Consider the following 26205-nt stretch of genomic DNA (forward strand, 5'->3'; position numbering starts at 1 on the left):
ATGAAGATATTTCATTTGGTTTTTATTAAGTATTCTTAATTGTACTAAAGAATGCTTAATAAAAGCCAAATGAAATATCTATCAGTACAGCAGCTCAGTATCTTGTTTTGTATAATTGCCATAGTCAGCTGATGTGAGCTTTCTCTAAGTTTTTGTCCCTATATGGAACTATACTATAGGTTGTTTACAAATTTGAGCTTTGTGAACCTAGACTAGTCATTTAACTGTGATTGCCTCAGTTTCCTCATCTGTAAAATGAACTGGAGAAGGAAATGGTAAACCACTCTAGTATCTTTGCCAGGGAAACCTATAATAGGGTCATGAAAAATCAGACATGTCTGTAACGACCACGCTAGCACCCAGGACACCCCAAAATCAGCTGGAGTTAGAATAAGCAAAAATCCATCTTTATTCTTAGTCTTAGACTCAGGATTGAACAGGATGGAAGCAGATTCTCCACAACTGCCTTCTCCCTCATCTACCACCGAGAGTGTGTCCCTGACCAGTCTCACTCCATCCCTTAGTCCCTCCTACAATCCTCTGAGATACACCAATCATTGAGCCAGTATGGATAGTGGAAAGGACCATTTTCCAAGCATATGCCCATAGAGTATCGTCCATTCAGAAGTTAGCCTCAAGTGCTCAGCAGTCCCAATCTCAGTGCATCCCAATAGTTTCAGCCCTCTACACATGTCAAACAACTGAGCAACAACACATGCAGTACTTTCATATGGGACGCTATGGTTCACACAATGCTTTCCTCATTTCTACCTTTAGAGGTTGGTAGTAATGTAAATTTTACTATAGTACTTTGCAGTTTACAAAGTGCTTTCTTCATAATAATCCAAGAGGGAGGTACTCATGATTATCCCTATTTTATAGAAGAGGACATTGAGGCTCAGAGATTCAACAACTTGTTCATGGCTACACAGAATAAGTTATAGAGTCAGGAATCAAACCCAGTAAATGCTGACCTCAATTTCCCAGGTTTTTGATGTGAATCAAAATAAGCTTATTGTCTCCCCTTTCTCAGGAAATGCTAAACTGCTTATTCTAAGACAGTTTCCTAGACTGTCTTATAACCTTAAGCAACCTCCATTTGCCCAGACTGCCTTGATTAGCATCTTTGATCAGCGTCTTTAAGATACCTATGATGAAAACCCAGGTTTTTCCAGACTACTTTTGTTAATATCTTCAAGGCAATCTCAACATCTCAGTATACAACCTTATTCTTGCCTTTATTCTCCTACTCCCCTCAGAAACCCCCAAGGTTTTATTTCCTTTATAAAAGATGTGCTCATGATGAAATTTTTACTAAGTCCTTTTTAGAACTAAGCCTGCTATGAGAGATACTCTTCCTCTGCATATTGCCTTCCCTTTAATGGAGTCTTTCTCCTTATTTCTCCTAATTGGCTAGTTGGTTAATCTGCTGAATTCCTCTATGGATTTATTCTGCCAGTCAATGGTCAAAATCACCATTGTAGCATATTCCTTTAATGATTTCTTTCAAACCCCTTTCCTTGCTAATTCTGTTGTTCTCCTGAATCTATTTCATGTTTACCATTCCTGGTGCCTGTTTTATCTTTTCATTTATAATTTCTTCTCTTAAATAAGAGTATCTTCTGGCAAAGAGAACATCCTTGTGAATTTATCACATCTTTTATTTTGAACTATTTTGAACTTTTATTTTGAACAACTAAGAATTGCTACTCTGACCTCATAATTTTTATTATATTATACTCGCCTTTGACAAACTTATTAATTTTTTATGAATTTGCTTTTTGTATTATGTTTCTGCTTTTGTTAGATAAACTGAAGATGGAGACAATGGGGAAAAGAAAATGCTGAAAAAATATGTGCCATTTGGGTGGAGGGAGTTTCAGGTAGCTATAGAAGTAATACAGTCAAAGTGTTATTATAAATGCTATTATTGATGTGACTGATGTAGCAAATGATGTGTCACCAGATGATGTGCTTTAGGAGAAACACCAAATGTTGGGGTGTGGGTATGTGAAGAATTCATAAAGGCCATTCTCTTAGACAAAAGGTAGCTTTATTTAGGAGAAGAGGTTACAGACAAAATGAAGGGATACAATAGACACCAGATTGGTAGAGTGGGAAAGCATATAGTTAGCAAGAAAGAAGTTTTAACAATTAATGATGGAAAGTGAAAATTTCCTAGTGGAACCCACTATTAGCCAGGAGAAAGGAAATGCCCCATGAATTTGGGGCATGCTCTTAGCTGGCAGGCTAAATCCTAAAAGGGATTAGATCTTAAAAGAATTAGCTATAAGAAGGAAAAAGCGACCATAAAACATGGTGTGGAATGAAAGAAGAGCATAGTGGGAGGATGATAGGAGAGATAGCGTGTGACAAGGGGAGGGGTGAAGGGAAAGACACCACAAGGCAGAGTGCCATGGTGGATTGACCCAAGAGGTTCGGCAAGGCTGGCATAAGCCAAGGACAGATTTTATAGGAGAAATTTAACATCAGGGACATGACTGGGATTTCTTGGCTGGATACAGGAGTGAGGGGAAACTCCACAGAGGGTGAACCTCAGGGATTTGACATAACTTGGATTTCTTGATTGGACATAGCAAGGTGAGGCAAAAAGGCAACAATCCCCATCAGTTTGCCTTCCCTGTTTGCCTCAGGGCAATACTTACTTCAGTCTTTCTCTGCCAACTACACCCAGCCATCCAGGACGTCATCATTATTATTTCTATTATTATTGTTGTCATCATGGATTATCGAGATAGAACCATAACTAAGGAAGGGCAACTGGAGCTGTTCCCACGGGGATCAAATTTAGGCAGTATTGACAGCACTTTAGTGTAGAAATTGACAAGCTTAGCACCTTTTTTTTTTTTTTTAGCAAGAATAATTAGTAAGAAAATGGTTTTTATACATGATCCTTTTGCGTTTATTTGCTCATGTTAAGTTCATAATGAAAAAGAAATTTTAAAAAGTTAAAATAGGAACCAGATACAACTTTCTCCCATACCATGCCCTATTGAGATACAAGTGAGTTCCCCTCCCCCAATGGCTTCCCCATAGGGATCAGTATCCTGGGTTATTGGTTTCCTACTCTACACCCAATTTAATTTGCCCTAAAAATTTGAATGAAGGCAATTTTCATGCTACTCACTCTGGTGGGGTTTTGTGAAGCTTACTCTTGGCACACACACACACACACACACACACACACACACACACACAATTGTGTGAAGCCATATATATAATACCCTACCAACTTAATTGCTTCTGTAAGAACATGATTTAGCAAAATAATGTTTATTAGAGTCAGTTGACTGACCAATGTGACAATTAGGTTTTGCCACTTTATAGAGGGATTCAGCTAAAATGTTATATGACCTAGGCTACTTAATACAGGCTTTTTATGTCTATTTAAAATCATGGACCTCGAAGGGAATCTTTAAGCCATGTCATATAATGCTGTCCTGCCAAAAGACCTTTTCTTTGGCCTAGGATTTGCAATGTGAGTGGACAGTTTCTTTTGCTCCTATTGTGTCTGGGGAATACTGTTAATAGTTACTGCAGTGAGATAGTTTGACTGACATGCACAGCAGTGGAAAACTCTCCTGGGGCATGGAGATAGAATGAGACTATATTAGATGACTTTAATCCCCCCTTGCCTGCTATAGAGATCAACCTCCAGATCTAAGACTTTTATTTTTATCAAGAACACAAATGAGACAGTGGGAGGTTAAATGCTTAACCCAGACATCAGAGAGCAAAAATTGAATAAGGTCTTCCACCTCTTATATCATCACTCTAGGGCTTGATATCAGAAAAAGCAGTTTCCCTTCTGTTCAAAAACTATCCTTTCACCTTCAGCTCATAGTAAAGAGAATGTGTCATTTTGAACTTGGCTTTGAGTGGAAAAGGTAGAATATTCTTTTGGGAGTAAATTTGCATTAAGCATCCCTAACCCAGGAACATTAATAATGGCATGTCCTCTGAATTCTTTTCACTGGGCCTTTTGAAATCCCCCTCTTGCTTCCAACCACTCCTGGAAGAGAGACCAGTCACTGACCAGCTGGAACAAATCCTTTGGAAACGAAGGCTTCATGCTGTTGGCTAGCCCATGTGGTGCTTTCCTGTTCAACACTTAGATGTCAAGAAGAGATACAAAAAAACCGTAGTGTTTACTTTGTGGCAGCCCTTTTTATAACACTCTCTCCCCGCCTTTACCAATACATTTATGTGTGCCTAGGTACATATGCACATGCTCCCTATATACAGACCCCCCACAAACTCCAAAGGCTTCTCCTGTCACCTAGATGTAATCTCAAACAGCCCACATTTGTTCAAAGAAAATAGCTGTCCCAGAAGACTTTGTAATGTTTGTTTTAGTTTCTGTCATGAAGACTTTTTAGCTTTGGGTCTGAGCGTGTGGGAGCCTGAACGGATAGCGGGAATATTTCTGGCTAACCAGTCTCCAGTCTTGGTATTATTTTACATCCCTAACAGAACTGATGGCTGAGTTTCGGTTCTTTCCCTCTTCCTTCTGGGTGGAGGAGAGACCAACTCACTCTTCTCACTCTTCACTTTGACCATCATAACTTGGGAGTTCACATCACTCCATCTCCATGCCTTGCTTTAAATTATCAGTTCCTCATCGTGCCTGGTGTGCAGGGTCTAATTTGGCCTTCTGCTTACTTTGGCTGGCTTACTGGTGGAATGAAGCCTTTTTTCCTATGCCCACAGCAAATGCTACCCCCCTTTGCATCCCTCAGTATTAGGCCCAGTCCCACCACTGACTAGCTTGAGGATCGTGGGCAAAGTCTCAATTTCTTTGGGTCTCGGGGCTTGCTTCTATAAAATGAGGGTGTAGGGCTGGATGGACCCCTCCAGCACTAATATTTTCTGGCTCAATAATTCAGCAGTATACTTCCTCAGGCTTGGCGTTTGAGAAGGAATGCTGCCAGAAGCTGGGACTAAGTGATTATGGTCTCCTCAGAGCTGTTTGAGCCCTGAAACATGATGCAGAGAAAAACCAGCTAGCCAAGTTGGCAGCTGCTCCTTTTTATTGTTTTGCCCTTTTAAGTAAATTCAGAGAGACTTCCCCCCCTTCACAGAGTTTTTGAGGATGAGCTGATTGACATTCATGAGCATGATTGTATTATAGTGCATTTTTTTTCTCTCTATTCATGTTCTTGAGCCAAGAAGTTCTGAAGGAGGGATACTCTACTAGTCCAGGTCAACATGAGGTTTGACTACAACAAAGAAGGAAAGGGAAAAAACCAAACTTGTATCCCTTGTCCTCTGGGCGTATTCCTCCTCTTTTTCTTCTTCTCCCCTTCCTCCACTCTGGCTGAGTATCTGCGGCTCTCTTAACTGTTCACAGAGCAAAACACGGCTGTGGAGATTCACTAAAGAGATTTCCTTCATGAAGTTACACAAAAGCATTCCAGAGGCACTTGTGAAGGTCTTCTCATGACTGGAGGGTCTTTCTCTCCTCCCAGCAGAAATTTGGCTCTGCCCAGTGAGCTGCATGAGAAAAACAAAACACAGGGGCTGTCATAGGACATTTTAGTCAGCCAGATCCTGGACAGCTGGGGGAAGGGACTTCAGCTCTTATAAAGTGAATTTGTTTCTGTGGGTGTGTTGTCTTTGTAGTCTATATATTTGTACTGTTAAGAGTTGAACAAGGACTTTGTCCTCTCAACAATAACAGAGAGGGTCCATGGTACTTGCATCTCAAGCATTGCCCTGGCTACCCTCCTCAGAGACACAATAACATACAAGAGGTCTCTTACTAGGCTAGTAGTACAGATTACCATAGTCCCAATGATCACACGCTCCCCCCTCACTATTTTGCCTTAAAAACTCTTCATTTGTTTCTGAAGAGTGCAGGGAAGCAAGGATGGCAGAGAGTTGATTGTTGGTTTAACTGAACAGTCCGCCCCTCCTCCTCTCTTCCAGTTGAGTCCTGATCTCATATATCATTTATGCCAAAGATCAGCTTTCTCTGTCTTAGATCAAGCTTGAGGGTAAAGTAGGGAGGGGGCAGAATTAAATAATATGATCAAGGATACTTTCTTACCCTTCTTTCAGCCCAGTTGGTCAGTGATAATAATACTAAGCCTTGAACTTTTATTTTCCTCCTCTGGGCCTTGGGAATCTGGCTTACTATCATTCGCTGATAGCAAGATAAGTAATGGGGAGGAAAATTAACTCCCTCAGACCACTAGAAGTGTTTTCCAAGTCAAACTACATCGTTGATTGGCAAAATATAAAAATTTTCCACTGAGGAATTTTGGGTAGCATCAGCCCTTCAGTGGCTGGGATGGGGCAAGGGGTGATAAAGACATGGAAATGAACAGAAGAGCAAATCATATTGGGTTGAGTTGTTTTTTATGTTTTAAGAAGAGCAATCCTTAAAGTAATAAAAGTTTTGTGGATTGGTAAAAATTTGCCTTGAATCAGCATTTGGAAAACACTACACTAGAAGACTCTTTTTTTGGGTTGTTCTTGTGAGCTCAAACTAAGAGAGAGCAAGTATGCCAGTATAGTAGGACATTAATGAGGTGGAATGCCTTAGAGCATGAACAGTTAAATCAAATCTATATCTGATGCTGTGTTAGTCTGAGATGTGTTGTTGATGGGATAAGTCGGGACATATAGACAAAATCTATTATTTCAGGTTTTCCTGGGAAGGACACAAGTCAGATTTTTTGAGAATCAACCTCAGATTGTAACTCATATTTCAAAAAGCGCCTCTGGCATAAGGACGCAGGTACAATTTTTCACAGTGTCTCTATAAATCTCTCTAAATTTGTGCCCATCCAGGGAAACTCTGGAACTCTCAGTGGATACCTTATTCTTTCCTCCCACCTAAAAGTCCTCAGTTTTTTGGTAAGAATTCAGAATAACAAGGCATCAGATAAAGAATTATTTTATTTATCCCTATAAACATGTTTTGGAAAGAGTGAATATTGGTTCTATCTTAAGGACTTAGAATCCAATTGCATTTCTCATGCTTTCTGCCTTCATGACTTTGGGCAAATCATTTTTTAAACTCCTGTTTTCTACCCGTAAAAGTAGAGGGACGAGAAAGCTCCTCTCTACCCCTACATCTATGATCTTCTGATCTTTTAATACTCCAGAAAACTTTCCCCCCTATTTGAGAAGGCATCAAGCAATTCTGTTCTTTAGTAGATTTTGCCACCAAGGTCTCTACAACCCACATTACTCACGGTTCCAACAAACAAAACCTAAAAGGTTTGTGCCTTCTCAGAATGGCTCTGTGTTTTGTGCTTTTTGGGGGGATACATCCTTCTTTTTGCCCTGACTCCCTAATTTGTTGTTGTCATTGATCCTTAATTCCCTTACCTCATTCTTGAATCAAGGTTCTCTCTCTTAGCAGACCATATAGATATAGCACCCTTCAGCACATGCCTCAGTCCAGATCCTTACAGTGGCTCAGCATCCTTCTTTCTATCTATTACAAACTCCTGTGAATGTCTCAGATAATCCAGGTTTATATCCTATTACTGTCGATCTTTATTTTCCTGCCTTATTTATGTGATCACTGTGATTCTTTTTGGCTATTCATTCCGGTACTTTTTCTAGATGAGTAGAGCTTGTGTGTGTGTGTGTGTGTGTGTGTGTGTGTGTATAAATATACATACATACATATATATACATATGTATACTTTTATATATAAAAGTATTTCCTCTAATTTGATCAATGACTTTTGCATTTAGCTCTTTAGTTGTTCAATCATTTCAGTTGTGTCCAACTCTTTGGGAAGCCTTTTGGGGGTTTTCTTGACAAAGATACTAGAGTGATTTGCCATTCATTACCTTCTCCAGCTCATTTTACAATTGAGGAAATTGAGACAAACAGGATTAAGTGACTTGCTCAGAGTCACACAGCTAGTAAATGTCTGAGGCTGAATTTGAATTCAGGTATTCCTACGCTTTTTCCGGTATGCCATCTGAGGCTTTTTGAACCAAAATAAATGAATGAATCTATACCTTGCTGACTCATTTTAATAATGAATAGACATTAATTATGATCCTAGAAGACTTTGAGCAGAAGATAGATGATCACTTGTTGAATATGTAGAAAATATTCCTGCTCAGGGATAGGTCAGATCTTTTATCTAGGTCCCTCATTTTACAGATGATAGTAATAATGATTACTGGCATTTAAAAAGTACCTTAAAGTTTGCAAAGCACTTGACAAACCATCCCATTTGATGCTCATTTAAACACAGATAAATAAATGCTGTAGCTATTATTAATGTTCTCATCTTGTTGAAAAACAAGTTTTTAGAGGTCAGGTGACTTGCCTAGAGTTAGATATCCAGTAAGTAGAAATGGCACAATTTGAAGCCCCTCTCTGCAGACTCCAAGTGCATTTTGGGAAAACCAAGGACCAGAGAAGTGGAATGCCCAGTATAATAAGGTCAGTAGGGAATTAAATAGCAACGCCAGGGTTGGAATGAGATACTCTTAGTCTTAAATGCAGGCTTCCTTCTTTCCAATAGACTATGTGCCCTGCCTTCTTGAGCAACCAGAAGGACATAGGATTATAGGTGAAAAAGCCCCAGGGGTTGGGATACTCATGAACCAAACAGACATATCCTCCTCCCCATTTTATCTCCACTCAACTCTTGGCAGGTCTTTTTCTCTCCCTGACCATTCCTCCCACAAGAAGAACAGGAAATCAGAGGAAAGAGAAGGTAGTGGATTTGGTAATCCCCATTCCTAGGCTATTCTGCCAAAGCCCCTGGGCTCTCTCGTAAGGAAGTGGGGAGTCCCCTAGGTTTGCTTTCCCTTCCAAAAAACAAGCAAGCACAGGCTGTGGCATTTGAACGATGAGCCCAACAGTCAGGAAGCAGGTCTGTTTAAACATTCTACACAACACCTAGTGTATTGTCAGATTTCAAAGGTATTAAGTAATAGGAACAGTCATAATTAGAAGCAAGAGCTTGGCAACCCACCTGGAAGATAGATTCCTTATTCTCACTGTCTTCTCAGCCATTTACTCTTAGCTTCAAGGGCCTGAAGGAAACCTTTGTCTCTCTCTAGTTCCCCATGGTTGGAAAAGTGAGTCATTCCAGCTAAAGGCAGAATCACATAAGGGACTGTATTTCGGGCAGCTGTTGGTTTGCTATTGGAGCTCTCAAGCATGACCGGATTGTGCTCCATAATGTAATAGTAAGGAGACAGATATAATGGCTGAGAAATTAAAATCATCATCATAATATCATAATATCATACTGCCTCTGACACACACTGGCTTAATGACCCTGGGCTGGCCACTTCAGATGCTTCACTGCACTGACAGCTAGAGAAAACATGATCAGAGCACTGGGTTTGGAGACAAGAAAGCTCACATCAACCCTCAGACACTTACTGGCTCTGTGACCTTGGGTGAGCCACTTACCCGTAATCTGCCTCAGTTTCTTCACTTGTAAAGTGAAGTGAATAATGACAGCTTCCTCTCTGAGCTGTTGTGAGGATCAAATTGGGGAGTATTTGTATAGTGCTTAGTACAGTACCTGGTACACCGTAGATACTTGTTTCCTTTTTTCCTAGAGTTTCCTCACCAGAGATCATCTTAAATCAGTAAAATCATGAGTTCAGACCCTATCAGCATCATATCAACTGATATATGGTGCTTGACAGTTTACAAAATTCTTTCCTTACAATGACCCTATGAGGTAGGGAGTGAGAGTTTCTGAGTTTCAGAAAAGTGATGTTTGAGGTCAGTCCTGAACCTGAGTCTTTTGACTTCAGATTCAGTTTTCATTTCTCTATACAGTCCAGGGGTCCTCAAACTGTGGCCTGTGGGCCAGATGTAGCAGCTGAGGACAATTATCCCCCTCACCCAGGGCTATGAAGTTTCTTTATTTAAAGGCCCACAAAACAAAGTTTTTGTTTTTACTATAGTCTGGCCCTCCAACAGTGGGCCGTGAACTGGTCCCCTATTTAAAAAGTTTGAGGACCCCTGCTACACACTATGCTTTTTTCTTAGCTGAGTAGTCCAAAGAATCATGAGCACTTGGCTTTATTCAAATAGGGTTTCAGCTTTGTAGTGAAATTCAAAGATTAGGAAAGCCTCTGCTTGATTTAATACATACCTTCTGCCCATGTCAAGCTCTACTTACCCTCCTAATTGCTTTCAAATTCCTCCCATTGGAGCCACTAATGGGAGACAACAAGGACTGAAGGGTAGTAGGGCTACATTGTTTTCAGAAGGCTACTATTGGGAGATCATTATTTATCTTCACCTATTTACCTAGAGGTGTTTTTAATTAAATCTCACCTTAACATGGTTTTATCAGATTGCCTAGACTTTGGTGCTTAGGGGAAAAACTAGTGTATAGGCAACAACACTAGTGAAAATTTCCCTTTCAGATTACTTTTTATTCTGTATATATCTTCTTATTATTCAGTCATTTCGGTTGTGCCCAATTCTTTATGACCCCACTTGGAGTTTTCTTGGCAAAGATATTGGAGTGATTTGTTATTTCCTTTTCCAGTTCATTTTACAGATGAGGAAACTGAGGCAAATAGGATTAAGTGACTTGCACAGAGTCACACAACTAGTAAGTTTCTAAGACTAGATTTGAACTCAGGAAGATGAGTCTTTCTGACTCCAGGCCTGGCACTCTATACACTATACCACCTAACTGCCCTTATAGATTTTCTCTATATTTAATTGTTTATAAGTTGTCTTATTCACTAGAATAAAGACAACTTATAAACAATATAGAGAAAATCTTTCTAGAAAATTCACTAGAATATAAGTTCCTCCAGGACCAGGCCTGTATTTTTGCCTTTCTTTGTAACCCAGATACTTAGCACAGTGGTTGGTATATAGTAAACTCTTTAAAAAATGCTTGTTGGCTGGCTGACTGACAATTTCCTGAATAGTAGGAAAATCAGTTTTACAATAGGGCAGCTCCTAAAGTGATTTGTGTTTGAGAAAGAAAGTGAAAAAGAAGAGAAGGAAGGATTGAAGACAAACTAAGCTACTTAATAAATCAATATAAGATCAGGCTTCTAGAGATATCTCATTATTATTTAGATAATTTAATTATTAAGATTATTAAGATTGATCTATTATGGGCAGTTAGTTACTGGCTGTGTGCAAGTTACCTAACCCAATGCCTCAATTTTCTCATATGTAAAATGAGCTGGAGAAGGAAATGGCAAACTACTCCCAGATCTTTGTCAAGAAAACCCCAAATGGAGTCATGAAGAATCAGACATGACTGAAAAATGACTGAACAATAATATTAAGATTAATGACATTAAAATTATGTCATTATTAGTTTTTTGATAATCAATATCCTTACTGCATATAAAATACAAAGTGACCAAATATTTTTGCCAGAATTTATTCTATTTCCTAACTTCCTAAATGTCCCTCCTTGACACCTTCACCCTTTCATACCTGATCTCTTCTCTTTTTTTTTTCTCGATCATCTGAAGTCTTAATTGCTGCTGCCCTTATATTTCTCATCTTTTCTTTCCTCAGTGAAGTGCTCTTGGTGGATGGGTGGGGCCATTAATTCCCATCCACCTCTCTGGTCACATTCATCTCTCTTATACCACTCACACCTTCACCTTCAGGGAAGACTCTCAAAGCAGATGACCAAGTTTAGGGGTGGTTAAAACATAAGATCTGGATGCAGAGAAAGGAAATACCTTTCAAGAGATAAGGAGTTTGAACCATGAAGGGACAGAAAGGAAATCCATGATGCTGGAGCAGTGGTCACTTGCTATTTTCTCCATGCAAACTTGTTTATAAAATCTTGAAAGAAAAGGTCATTGTGGTATTTGGAGGGTTCTCCCACTCCTGTTCAGATCTCCTCTCTGCCAATATGGCAATAGTAACATAGGAAGCCAGTGCCATCTGGGGCTGAGAATGCGAAGAGTTGCACTATTAAATCTCTTCCGAATTTACAATCTGGGCAGCTTTTGAATTCTGTGAATGACATGATGAATTTTTGATACTTGAGCTGAAATATTATGGCTAGAACGCTGATCTTTCTTAGAGGAATGTGGCAAAGTGGTTAATACAGATGAAGAAGTATTAGAGTTAAGAATTCTCTCCAGGGCTCTGGATCTGATTCACTACCTGTGATATGGGATCCACTGGTTAATTCATTTGTAACTCAGTTTCTTTGCCAATCAAATGATGACGAGAAAGCTGATCTCTCTCACCCCACCTCACCACATCAGTGTGGAAGACAATGGAGCTTTAAGCAATAGATTGGAAATAAGGGGCTATGAATTTTGTACCTGTATGTTTTTCATCTGCATTCCTTTGATTCCAATGAATCATTGATTCATTCCTTCAAAGAAGCCTTTAAAGATTAGTTTAATACATGCCCGTCTCTGTACTGGTTGATAAGGAGGACATAAAAGAATTCAGAAATGATGATTCCCCTTACTGACCAAATTTCCAATCTTGTCTGGGAGTGAGTCAGGAGGCCTCCAAACTCTAAAATAACCATGTGGCCTCAGGGAAGTCACAGGATCACAGATTTGGAGCTTGAAGGGGACCTTGGAGATCATCTACTCTTTTACTTTTAAGTATAATCTACTTTTACTTTTACAGCTACTCTAATCTACAATTTTACAAGAAATTGAGGCCCAAAGAAATTACATAAATTGCTTGACGTTACAAAGATAGCAGAGGCAACGTTCAAAAGGAACTTCTTTGACTCCAAATCCAGGATTTTTTTTTTTTTTTTAACAAAATCACCCTGCCTGCTCCCTCAATTTAGTTTCTTCACCTGAAAATCTGAAATAATGTCTCAGGGCTGATAGAAGCCTGCATTGCTCTCACCCCAGATTCTGCTTCTATTAAGTAACAAAAACTGGTCTTTCAATGGAATTTTAAATTTTGCAGAGTACTTTACATACATCATCTCATTAGACCAACTGGAATTGCTCTTCAATTATAAATAAAATTAAAAATTATGTAAATTATAAAATGTCCATAATTATAAGAAATATAAATAATACCCATGTGTGGTGAAAAGTAATTCTCTTGGCTTATGATTGTGATTTAGAACATAGTACTTATAAGTGGTACAGTAGATAGGGCACTCTATTTGGGATCTGAAATTCAAATCCAACTTCAGACACTTACTATATGTGATACACTGGGCAAGTCATAATCTCTATCTCAATTTCTTCTTCAGTAAAATAGGTATACTAATCCCACCTTCCTCCCAGGGTTGTTGTAGTGATCAAATCAAATAATATATGTAAAATACTTTATAAACCTATATAAACATATTATATGAATATGCAAATATTATATAAAAACAAAAGCACTACATAAAAATTTTAAAAGCACTGTAGAAATACTAGCTATTATTATTATTAAAAAGTCAAATATAATATCTATAAAACAACATCAATTGTATTCGATAGGTGGAAAATTCTCTAATAAAACTGAATTGGGACGCAACAAACATTTCTTGCACCTAAAATAGTTATGTCACTAACCTTCATATACCATCTATCTATCCTCTGGGTTGGATGACAGCAGCTCCTCTCATAGTACTTAATGTCCTTATTTACTATCTTTTTACTGAGTGACTTGGCCCAGCTTGAGCCTTAACTCTAACTTTCTCTGTGGTTGCCACATCATCCAGTTTCTTGGTTATTTCTTCCGCAATATGGTTTCTCCACAGTAACTGAACCTGGCTGATATTATTTACATGGCCTGTGGAGTGGTAGCCTGGTGTCTCCCCAGCTACTCCCCCGAGCTGACCTGGCTCCTCTTTACCCTCTGCTTTTCTGAAATGAGGGGTTGGTCAGTCTTAACTGAAATAAAATCTTCAGTGTTTAGAATTCTTCTCCCTCCTTTCCCTCCCCCCCACCCCCACTTGTTCCTTCTTCATCCCCTTTGATTCCTTCTTGGAACTCATATTTATCTGAAATGTCTCGTGCATCATTCCAATGCCCTCGCCTTCCCAGATTGGCATCCACTCAGATTGTCTTGGGCTGTATATGCAACGTGACCACTGATGAAATTGAACATCTGCTCAATTATTTATGCCCCTCTTTCTGAGTGGTCTAATTATAAAAGAATTAGGAGAAGCACAAGTCAGGACACCTGACCTGACCTGTTCCATCCAACCTGGTTTCCTAGAACTAAATGAGGGCACTCCAAGCAGCAGCCCTGCTCTCGAAGCAGCTGATTTCTTTCTGAGAAGAGTTCAAGGCACATTTTCTTCATTACTTCTTGCTCCAGAAACCCGGATCCATCCCTTCTTCTTCCTCCAAACCTTTGTAGGGAAAGGAAAGAAGCATTTATTAAGCACTTACTCTGACTCAACAACAACAACCAAAAACCGTGTCAGTTGGAGACAACTAGGTAGCTGGAGCCAGCAAGACCTGAATTTAAATCCAACTCTGAGCTGTATGATCCTGGATAAGTAATTTAACCTCTGTTTGCCTTAATTCACTCGTGGGAAATGGATGGGCATATAATTAAATTAAACTGAGAATTGAAACTTAAATTAGAAAACTGAAACCCACAAGGACATTAAAGAATAATCATCGGGAGAGGTTATCTTCCCACAAAAGAGTGTAAGCTCCTTGGGGGCAGGAACTGACTTTTGTAATTGGGGATAGTGACCTGAGATTTGAAAAAAAAAATCTTTTGTTCTTTTTTCTTAGCCCTCCTCTGTTATCTTCCCGCTTTTAAAAGTAAGTTTCTTTGGGGCAGGGACTGGCTGTGTATTGAGGGGTGGAGATTCATGTCAAGTAACTTCTGTAACATCCAATTAATGAGGAGTCAGGGGAGGGACTTGTGCTTCAGCATAGGAAATAAAATGTGGCCTTTGGAGTTTCAAAGATGTGTATACTAACCTAGATACTCAATCTTGCAAGAATATAAAATAGAATTTTTCCTGCATTCATCAGTGAGTTAGTTGAATTTTTGATAAGATATTTTGTTTTTTACACATTGGATAAGGAAATGGCAAAGTCCTTCAAAATCTTGCTAAGAAAACCTCATGTACAGTACTGGCATCCTATAATCCATGGGGTCATGAAGAATGGGACACAACTGAATAACAACAAAATGGCAATTACCATGCTAAGTGCTTTACAAATATCTCATTTGATCCTCATAGCTTCTTTATAAACATTATCAAATTTGATGCTTTGTGTCAAGCATGATTTCTGCAAGAAATATGACTGCCTTGGGTTCTGGAAACCATGAACATTTCTACTTAGTGCCTTGCTGCCAGGCTCAAATGTAGGCAGAATCCTTGCTTTTGTCAATTTGGAGGATTCCCTGCACCAATTCAGACTGAAACCCATCTATAACTTAATAAGAAAAGAGTAAGGGAACAAGCATTTATCACATACCTCCTATGTTCCAGACACTCATTTGTGCTTTTTCTCACAAATGCTATTATTATCCCTATTGCATACTTGAGAAAATTGAGGCAGAGGTTAAGTGATTTGCCCAATGTCACAGTCACAAAGTGTCTAAGTTAGGATAGAAATTCTGGTCTTTCTTTCTCTAGGTCCAATACTGTTTCCACTCTGCCTGGAAGTGGATTTGGCAGTCTGGAACACCACAAAATTTACTTACTATAAACATGCAGAGGTCAAGTTAGCTTGTCCTGAATCATGGCTATTAAATATCAGAAGTGGGATTTGAACACAAATCTTCTTGACCTTAATTAAGCACAGCACTTTATTCACCATGCTGCTTTGCACTAGTTGTTTTTTAGTCATGTTTGACTCTTTGTGATCCCATTTGGGGCTTTCTTGGCAAAGATACTGGAATAGTTTGCCCTTTCCTTCTCCAGTTTATTCAGCAAATAAAGAAATTGAAATAAAACAGAGTTAAGTGACTTACTCAGAGTCTTACAGCTAGTAAATGTCTGAGGTCAGATTTGAACTCAGAAAAATGAGTATTTTGATTCCAAGCCCAGAACTTTGGTCTTAGCTGCCCCACTGTTGTGTGGCAGAAGTATTAAATCTTCCTTTTTGTAAGAAATGTTTATAGATCTCTTTATAGATAATCCATCTTCTTAGCTCATAGTAACCCCCAAAAGGGAGATCAACTTAATTATTTCCCATTTCATAGCTAAGCCCTTAGCACAGAAAAAACAAGGTAAGATGAAATTAACTGCTAAATTCATCAACTAGGAAAAAATCTCTAGTCCAATAATAATCTTCTTTGTTCCTTATAGATAAAAGAATTCGAGGAAAATAATATGGATAGATATACTAAAAGCTTTTTGGACAGTGGCCATCTCACTTGAGTCTTTGTATTTCCATAGCCAGTATAGCTTATGATGTTAATAACTGCTTATTGATTTTGAAATATTGGAAAACTTGATTTTCTGATTTTGATCTGGTATATAATTTGGGAAACTTTAAAGACCCAGATCTGGTTTGAAATAATTGGACAGGCAACATGATGTTGTGGATAAAGCGCTGGTGGTAGAGTCAAAAGCTCTGGTTAATCTTTTGCATTCTCAGTTTTCCCATCTCTTAAGTGGGGTAATAATGCTTATGCTCCATACCACTAGCCAGAAGCATATTAAAATTGTTTTTGAGTTTAAAGTATTAAATGAATGGAATCAGGAATTATTCCCCTTTATTGATACATGGCTTCATAAATATATTCATAAATATTATTCATATGTTTAGGAAAAAATATCTTTTGTCTCCATTCTCAGTTCAGTAAAAAAAAAAATACTCATTTAAAAATTTTTTTTACAAATATTCTTTTTTTACTCAGAACTTAATTGATTACTGTTGTTTTATCTTTTGATAAGGACAGATAGGAAGCACAGTGGACAGAGAGCTGGGGTCTAGAGTCAGGAACATCTAAATTCAAATCCAGTCCCATACACATACTAGTTGTATGGCTCTATGTAGTCATTTAACCTCTATTTGCCTCAATTTCTACATCTGTAAAATGGGGATAATAATAGCCTTTACGTCTCCTGAAGTTCTTGTGAAGTTCAAATGAAATAACAATCATAAAGTATTTCACACAGTACCTATCATATAGTAAGAGTTATATGGTGACTATTATTATTTTGCTTAATGGTTTCATAATGGCAAAATATAGCTAAGGAGATAATGGAACAAAAGTACACATCTGTGTAGTTCTTTCTTATAACATATCACAAGTAGTTTTCTCATATCAATATTATAAATATTGCTACCTAGCTCCTTTTTTCAGATTAGGAAAATAAAACTCAGAAAGTGATTACTTAAGTGTCCTTATCTACACTAGAGACAAGTAGATGACAGATTGGGTAGAGCACTGGACCTGGAGTCAAGAAGCCCTGAGTTCAAATTCAGCTTCTGCCTCTTATTAGCTGTGTGACCCTTGGGAAGAAACTTTAAACCCTATTTCAGTTTTCTTACATGAGAATGGGGATAATAAGAGCACCTACTTCTCAGGGTTGTTATGAGGATAAAATGAGAAAAATATTTATAAAATGCCTTGTAAATCATAAATAACACCCTATGTAATATTAATAATAGCATTGATAATAATTATTATTAGACTTGAACCCAGATCTCATAGGGCTGAATGAGTCCAGTATGGTTTCTATTAGGTGTAATGACTTCACAAATGACCTGTGAGAGACTTTTCTTTAAATCTATGAGCTGAAGTTCCTGTACTACTTCCATCTCTGAGTACAAAAGCTCTGTAACACACTGCTTTTTTGAATGATTCCCAACGGAGAATTTCTGGGAGAATTAAATACTGATAAGCAACAAGCATTTATGGCTCCCACTATATGCTAGGCACTGGAAATAAAAAAACAAAAATGAAAGGGACTTAGTAATCAGGGAGCCTACTTTCATTTAGATGAAGTAGCATATATACTTATAGGAATAAGAATTGGACAGATGATTTCATTTGCTCACACACATACTATATACATGTGTTTATATATAAACCCACATTTATATTTAAATACATAAAATACACAATATGCATGCATATATTTAAGCTATAAATATTGTATATGCATATAATAAATATGTATACATACAAAATACATTCAAAGTAAATACAAAGTAATTTGGTAGAAATATATTCATGGAGGAAAAATAATAAAAAAGTTCTTATAGGGAGTAAAGCTTGAACTGAACTTAGAAGGAAAGGAGACCTTCCAAAAGGGCAGTTGGTTGTATAGTGGATAGACTACTGGGTCTGAGTTCAAGCCCAGCCTCAGATACTTCCTAGCTATGTGATCTTGGGCAAGTCACTTAAACTCAGCATCTACCTCTAAGGATCAAATAAAATATTTGTATTTTTAAAAAAGTTGTTAGTCAATGAGATGATTCAAACCAATTCCAATTGTTCAGTGGTGAAGAGAGCCATCTATACCCAAAGAAAGAACGGTGGGAGCTGGGTGTGGACCACAACATAGCATTCTTACTCTTTCTGTTGTTGTTTGCTTGCATTTCGTTTTCTTTCCCAGTTTTTTTTTTTCTTGATCCAATTTTTCTTGTGCAGCAAGATAACTATATAAATATGTATACATATGTTGGATTTAATATATATTTTAACATATTTAACATATATTAGACTACCTGCCATCTAGGGAAGGGGGTGGGGAAGAGGGGATAATTTGGAACAGAAGGCTTTTTAAGTATCAAGTTGAAAAATTACCCATGCATATGTTTTGTAAATAAAAAGCTTTAATAAAAAAAATTGTCAGCACAGTTCCTGGCATGTAGTAGGTGCTATGTTATTGTTGAGTCGTTCTAGTTGTGTTTGACTCTCTGTGATTCCATTCAGCATTTTTTTTTTATCTAAGATACTGGAGTGGTTTGCTATTTCCTTCTCCAGCTCATTTTATAAATGAGGAAACTGAGGCAGACAGGGTTAAGTGACTTACCCAGGGTCACACAGTAAGAAGTGTCTGAGGTCAGATTTGAACTCTGCCCTATTCCCTTCCCTTCCTCTTCTGGGAAGAGAGGAGGAGAAATAAGAAGAACTATCTCTTTAATATCCAGCTTGCATTAAGAGGAATATAGCATATAATAAGCCTTTGGAACCGCGTTGTGAGGGATGACACAATGACCTTGTTGTCACTCTGCCAGCATCTGATTTAGGCACCCTTCTGGGATGGCACCTGTGTATAAACAAACAATTCTTTCTTATTCCTAAACTGAAAAAATAAAATAAAATAAGCCTCTCCTTCCAGCTTGGATCCTCAAACCAGGTAGAATAGGAAAAACACTTCACTCAGGGCCTTGTTTTCTAGTTTGAAATCTACAGATGAGAGAGATAAACCGTAATATGTTCATTGCCTCAATTTCCCCAGCCTCCCATTAAGCTTTATCAGGCTCTTTTTCTCCCTTTCCAGGGGATCTCAGGATTTTCTGAAAGCCCTTTGAGATCCTTGAAAGCCAGATATCTTAGAACAAAAGGGATGATAGAACTGGTTCAGCCACACCTGTTGGCACAGATGACTATCACCAACTAGGAGAATCATAGTCACAATACCGTCCACGTGGAGACTGGCAGGTACACGAGAACCAGCGTGAACCTGCCAGGTGTCTAGTTGGGGAGAGGCCAGTCCCCTGCTCTGTGCCTCAGCCTGGCACATGGGGGCAGAGCCGGCTCTGCCACTTTGGATCGCCTACTTCCCCCTGCCAGCGCCCCTCCTGTTAGCTTTCTTCTCACTGGAAGCTATCGAGGAGTCCTCCCTCTAGGCTGGTCTCTTCCTCTCCCTTTAACTCCATGACCGTCAAGCTTGTTCTTCTGACCTCCCCAGCTCTGATCCTCCAAGAAGAGTCAGGGACATGAGGGCTCCAACTAGAGATCTCATCTTGAACTGAGGAGCCATGCAGATATGGAAACATCTTCCCTGTTGGCTCTGGGGGAATGAATACATTTCTGGTTTTCAGACGCCCTTGTTAATGTGCCTTATCTGGTTCAAAGCAGGAGGTTGGCCCGGGGTTCACTTGAGAAATTTTTATTGGCTATAAACTGGTTAGGGACATAGTTTGTTCTGTTGTATGTAGGAGTGTTTTATATTAGACTTTCCTCTAAAGAGTCCATGAGAGCTTTAACTCAAGCTCTGTACTTCAGCACCAGACAACTGCCTTTAAAAAATTCTCTTTGGAACATAGAAGGTTGAATTTTCCTTGGGACTATCATGTTCCTGGGGCTTTGACATTTGGTTCCTAGAGGGATGTTTTTCTGAAGACAACTAGCATTTCTTTCCCTAGTTTGTTTCATTGCTTTTTTTCCCCATTATTCTTCTCATTTGATCAGGAACAGTCTCTTTTCTATTAGGAAGACTAATTTATAGGTTATATGATATATTTTCCCTTCTCTGTTATCTCTTTTTTATAACTTGTATTTTCCAAAACACTTTCAAAAATCTTCTGGAGATGGATATATAAACTATAATTATAAAGTAATGTGACTAAGTTTGGCCACAAAGAGAGATATGGGAAGGGACCTGCCCTTACTGACGTAGGAGTCCATGGCATGGAATATGCATATATTGTCAGACTTTTTCAATAGTTAATTTCTAATATTGAATGTTTTCTTTCTTTTCTTACTTTCTTTTTTCTTTCCCTCCTTCCTCCTTTCCTCCCTCTTTGTATCCCTCCCTCTCCCTTTCTTTCCATTTCCTCCTCTTTCCCTCCCTCCTTTCCCCTCCTTCTCTCCCTCCTTTCCCCTCCCTCCTCCCTCCTTTTCTTCCTTCCTTCCTTCCTTCTTCCTTCCTTCTTCCTTCCTTCCTTCCTTCCTTCCTCTGTCCCTCCCTCCCTTCCTTCCTTCCTCCCTCCTCCCTCCCTCCCTCCCTCCTTTCCTTCCTTCCTTCTTCCTTCCTTCCTCCTTCCTCCCTCCTTTTCTTCCTTCCTTCCTTCTTCCTTCCTTCCTCCCTCCCTCCCTTCCTTCCTCCTTCCTCCCTCCCTTCCTTCCTTTCTTCCTTCCTTCCTTCCTCCTCCCTCCCTCCCTCCTTTTCTTCCTTCCTTCCTTCCTTCCTTCCTTCCTTCCTTCCTTCCTCCTCCCTCCCTCCCTCCCTCCCTCCTTTTCTTCCTTCCTTCCTTCCTTCCTTCCTTCCTTCCGTCCTTCCTTCCTTCCTTCCTTCCTTCCTCCCTCCTTCCTCCCTCCCTTCCTTCCTTCCTCCCTCCCTCCCTCCTTTTCTTCCTTCCTTCCTTCCTTCCTTCCTTCCTTCCTTCCTTCCTTCCTTCCTTCCTTCCTTCCTTCCTCCTTCCTTCCTTCCTTCCTTCCTCCCTCCCTCCCTTCTTCCTTCCTTCCTTCCTTCCTTCCTTCCTTCCTTCCTTCCTTCCTTCCTTCCTTCCTTCCTTCCTTCCTTCCTTCCTTCCTTCCTTCCTTCCTTCCTTCCTTCCTTCCTTCCTTCTTCCCTCCCTTCTTCTGAGAAAGAGCTCTGAAAGAGCTTTAAGGAAGAGGGCCAGGTGATAAGATGAGAATTCAGTGCTAACTTTTGAAACTCTAGGGAGAAAAGGAAAAGAACAATGCAAATCTTAAACTGATTATATATATGTATAATACTATGTATGCATAGTGTGTGTGTATATGTATATATGTATGTGGGAGGGGATGGGTGCTAGATCCTCTTATTAACTAATTAATTAATCAGAGACATCTTCAGATACAAAGAGAAAGCATTTATTTAGTCCCTGCAGGGAGAGGCCTATAATGCTGAAAAAACTGAGGCAGGATAGAGATTAGAGAGTATTTAATAATTTATTTGAAAGGGAGAGATTTACTGGGACCAAATGGTTCCATGGTTTGGTCCCAGGGCTGAATGAGACTATTGTCTCCAAGAATCCAGCCAACAATGTGAGTTCTCAATATAAACACTTGGCTCAGACTCAGGGGGTATACTGAGGTAGGGGCAGAGTCAGGGTACTGAGAGCCGGAATGAGACTCTGACAGGGTGGGGTGAGCCTCAGGAAAGGGATAACATAATAGGGGGATGCACCCCTGACATGGGGAGAGACAGCTTGATAAGATGGTATCTGATATTTCGATACCTTGGGATGAGGAGAGACATTCTGATATTCTAAAATATAAGATCTTTTATCCTTATCAAATATCCTGATAAAGAAGGAGGGGAGGTTTTGTAGGACTGAGAAGCAGGGAAACTGAGTCAGGACTGGGTCAGGATAAATATGGAAACTGAGAACTGTGGCATAACAGGCCCAGACACACCTGGGAGACATCCCAGTTCCCCACATGTACTCGACCTGGGAAGCCAGAAATAGAAAAGCTGTTTAACTAGCAAAAGACCCAAGTCCTTTCATTGGATGGACTAAAAAGGAAGTAACCAACGGTCACCAATGTCTGCTTCCTGTGAGTCCCATCACTTTCTGTCACTTTCTGAAGCTTAACCCTAGGTTCTGACCTTTCTTGCCTAGAGAACACGAGGCCGTGAGATCATGGGACTTCCTGTGTCCTGGGCCTGAGGCCCCACCTTCCAGAATAAGTCTGGGCATAGGGGTCATGTGTCTCAGGCCTAAGGTCTGATCTACTCGTCTCATAGACTTTTTGAGAAAACTTCACCTGGTCTCATCCATGTGTATGTGTGTGTGCATGTGAATGATGAGGATGACAGATATGCTGACAGACAGGACGGAGGGAGTACATTTATTCCAGGTAGGGGGAAGAAGTTTGTCAACACAGAGAGGCAGTGAATGGAAAGTTAACTTCAGAGAAAAATTAAAAATCTAGGCTGGTTGGAACATAGCATTTGGGAAAGGGAATCATGTGAATTAACCCTGCAAAGGGAATTTTGAGATAGGTCACGGAGAGCATTAAACTGATGAATATCTATTTTAACTTAGAGACCATGGGGAGCCATGGAAGATTTTCAAGCAAGGGAGTGACATTAGTCAGTCTGTTATCAAGCACATAGTAAGTGCTTAGTATGTGTCAGGCAGGCACTGGAGATACAAGTAGAAAGAGAGAAATAAGCCCTGCAGAACTATGTAGGTAGGATATTTTGACAGCTGTGGAAAAGATTAATGAGAAAAGAAAGAGCAATCAGAGAGCCCAATTAGGAGGGTACATTAGCAGGTGTACCTGTAGCAATAATAAAGCTATTATTGACCATTGTTAGATAATCTTGCATTTGCATTTCAAAAGCATGTCTGAGTTTTATGAGTCTTACATGTTATTTCCAAGAAGAGTCAAGAGAGCTTTGTAAATCTCTGGAATAGGAAAGATCAATACTTGACTTAAGGAAACTAATACTAATAGTCTTTGAGAAGGAATTTTGGAGAAATTGAAGATCAGGACAGTTGTGTCATAGTGGAAAGAATTCACTAGACTTGGAGTCAGGAAAAATTTGGCTCTTACATGTATTGGTGGTGTGACTGTGGACAAGTCATTTCTCTGAATCTCATTTATAAAATGAGAATGTTAACACTCTCATTACTGAATAAATATGAATTTTTATGAACTATGAAGTTGAAATGACATTGTGTGTGTGTGTATGTGTATATTTACATGAGAGTCAGTATAGGTAGATGTCGTAGTAGATAGAGCACTGGTATTGGAATCAGAGAAACCTGAATTCAAATCTACTTATGAGGGGGGTGAGTATGAACCTCAACATTTCCCTCAGCCTCAGTGTCTTCATCTGTGAAATGGGGATAATAACAGTTTCTACCTCATAGGGTTGTTGTGAGTGAGGATCAAATAGGTTAACATAAATAAAGTATATTTTTATAAACCACAAACAAGGTAAACAAATACTAGCTATTATAGTATCCTCAGAGCTGGGAAGATCTAGATTTGAGTTTTGTGCCTAACAAACTTGCTGTGTGACTTGAGTAAATCACTTAATTTCATAGCGTTCCAGGTAACTCATAGTTGCGGAGAATATGGTCATCTGCATCAGTAGAGGGAGTTTATTCATCAGGAAGTAACCTGAATAGATGAAACAGATTCAGTCCCTAGCCCCATATTTGGATTTGTACGTCGTGATATCATCTCATGGTCTTCTTCCAGAATGTAGGACAAACACCAACCTCTGTGACTAGGAGTGGGAGCTGTTCCATTGGGGGCTCAACTGGAACTGGCCAGTTGGACAACTTAGTCTTTTCTTTTCTTTCTCCTCTCTCCTCTCCAATCCCTCCCTTCCCCTCCTCTCCCCTGACTTCCCGTCCCATCCCCTCTCCTTTTCTGACTTCCCTTCCCATCTCCACCTTTCCCTTTCTCTCCCCTCCCCTCCCTTTCCTTCCTCTCTTCTCCCTTCCCCACCCCTCCCCTCTCCCTTCCCTTCCTTTTGTTCACATAACATATCATATCATACCAACCCTTACCTGTGGGTGCTCTGCCCAAAGGAATGTAAATTTTTATCCCTGAAATCTTGCAAAATATCTTGGAGTTTATGGCCTTAAAGCATTGATCATTCACCAATAGGTCCCAGACCAAGTCCCACTTGGTCATTGTTTGGGTCCACAGTAAATGTAAGTAATTGTTTCTGTTTTGGCCAGAAACGCTAAGGTCTCCTCCCAGATTTGGTTTTTTTTTTTTTTTTTTTTTTTGACTACTTAAAAGGGACCATTCTTTGTCTTATATCTTACCAAGCCTTAATCAATGATTGGGCATCGTTTCAATCAAACTGAGACCTGTTAAGTCCTCAGCTTAAAAAGGCCAAGGCTTCTCACTGAATCCAGGGCCAACTCCAATGTGCTAATCTACATTTTGATACTGAACCTAGATGACTCTGAAGGAGAAAGTGAGGCTGGTGACTTTGCATGACCTTGCCTCCCTTCCTCACTCCACTCACATGTCCTGAAATCACTTTCCCTGAAGTCAGTGTTGTCTCCAAGAACCAAGGACAATGACAACAAAAACAATAGAATCATATAGATGAGAAGCAGCATGACAAAGCAATAGAAAATTGACCTCTATGTCAGGAGCATTTGGGTAAAAGTAGATTTGCCTCATTCTGGCTGTGTGACTGAACAAGTTACAGAATCACTCAGTTGCCCAGGTAACTCTCCAAGATTAAAAAAAAAAAAAGCAGTCTGTATTGGTATAGGAATGCCTCACTAGAAGCTGTTTATGCTCACTAATAAAAATTTAAGTATGGCCCAAATTCATACATACACACACACACACACACACACACACACAAGGCTATATGTGGATTTACATTCATGTGTATATATGTATATAAATATACACACATATATATTGTAGGATCTTAAGGGTCATAAGAGACCCTTACCTTAAGGGTCATAAGGCCAATTTTTTTTGATGAGAATTCTGGACCAAGACATGCGTTTGACTAGCTTATTCTCAGGAATTTCTAAAAACAGACCATCCAGTTCCTATTTGTCAACTATGATGGGAACTTGAATTTTCCCAGACTGTCTTGATTAGCATATTTGAGATAGTCTTGATGGAAGTTCAGTTTTCCCTAGTCTCATCATCTCAGTACTCATCCTTGTTATTCCCTCGATCCTGCCTTTATTTTCCCTTCCTCTCTTGAGACCTTAAAAGTTGTAAGTTCCAATAGCAAATTGTTCATTCATTTATGATTCTGCCTTACTTAATTGTATTTGTTTGAGCTTGTGTACTATTCATGTAATAAATAGCAAAATCTCTGTTATCTGTGATGGGTCTTTAAGTCATGGTTGCTCCATGTTGCAAACTGAATCTCTATTTTTATATTCTTTTACCATTATGCTCTCCCAAATCTATTTTATATGACCACTTCTGATACCATTATTATTTTTTCACTTTGTATTACAGAGATTATTTGGTTGAGGTTACAGAACTCATGCCCAAAGGGGCTAAACATATTGCCCAGACTTTATGTATTGTTGATTGAATTAGTCTATATAAGTATATATGAGGACTAGTAGAGTGCAGTAGATAAAACGGCTTGTCTAGGATTGAAAGGATGTGAGTTCAAGTCTTGACTTTGATATACACTAGTTATATGACCAGGCTAAGTCACTCCATAATGTTTTAACATAGTTAAGTTGGAAGGGAATTGTGTCAGTTAGGACTTGTGTCAGTTGAGAAATTTTTTTCTTGTGTCAGTGGAATTACAGTTCCAATACCCTACTCCTTCCCCCCACTGAAAAAGAACAGTATAAACAGAAAGAAAATAAATGAATCTGCTTATTGTTAAATCCTGATGCAGACATTAACCATTCAATCCAGCTAGAATCCTACCCCTCTAACACATAAACGCC

The 26205-nt window shown here is 39.2% G+C and overlaps 1 long non-coding RNA gene across 1 annotated transcript; it reads right to left on the minus strand.

Annotated features, from left to right (window-relative positions):
• Positions 1 to 2896: 2896 nt before the first annotated feature.
• LOC127538993 (uncharacterized) lies at positions 2897 to 9144 on the minus strand. The gene is made up of 2 exons (XR_007947806.1): positions 8979 to 9144; positions 2897 to 5514 (listed from the first exon to the last, which is right to left on the minus strand). It is a non-coding gene; the product is annotated as an uncharacterized LOC127538993 (long non-coding RNA).
• Positions 9145 to 26205: the final 17061 nt, after the last annotated feature.

Source organism: Antechinus flavipes, chromosome 1 (assembly GCF_016432865.1).
Source record: "Antechinus flavipes isolate AdamAnt ecotype Samford, QLD, Australia chromosome 1, AdamAnt_v2, whole genome shotgun sequence".
In the NCBI taxonomy this organism is placed as follows: Eukaryota; Metazoa; Chordata; class Mammalia; order Dasyuromorphia; family Dasyuridae; genus Antechinus; species Antechinus flavipes.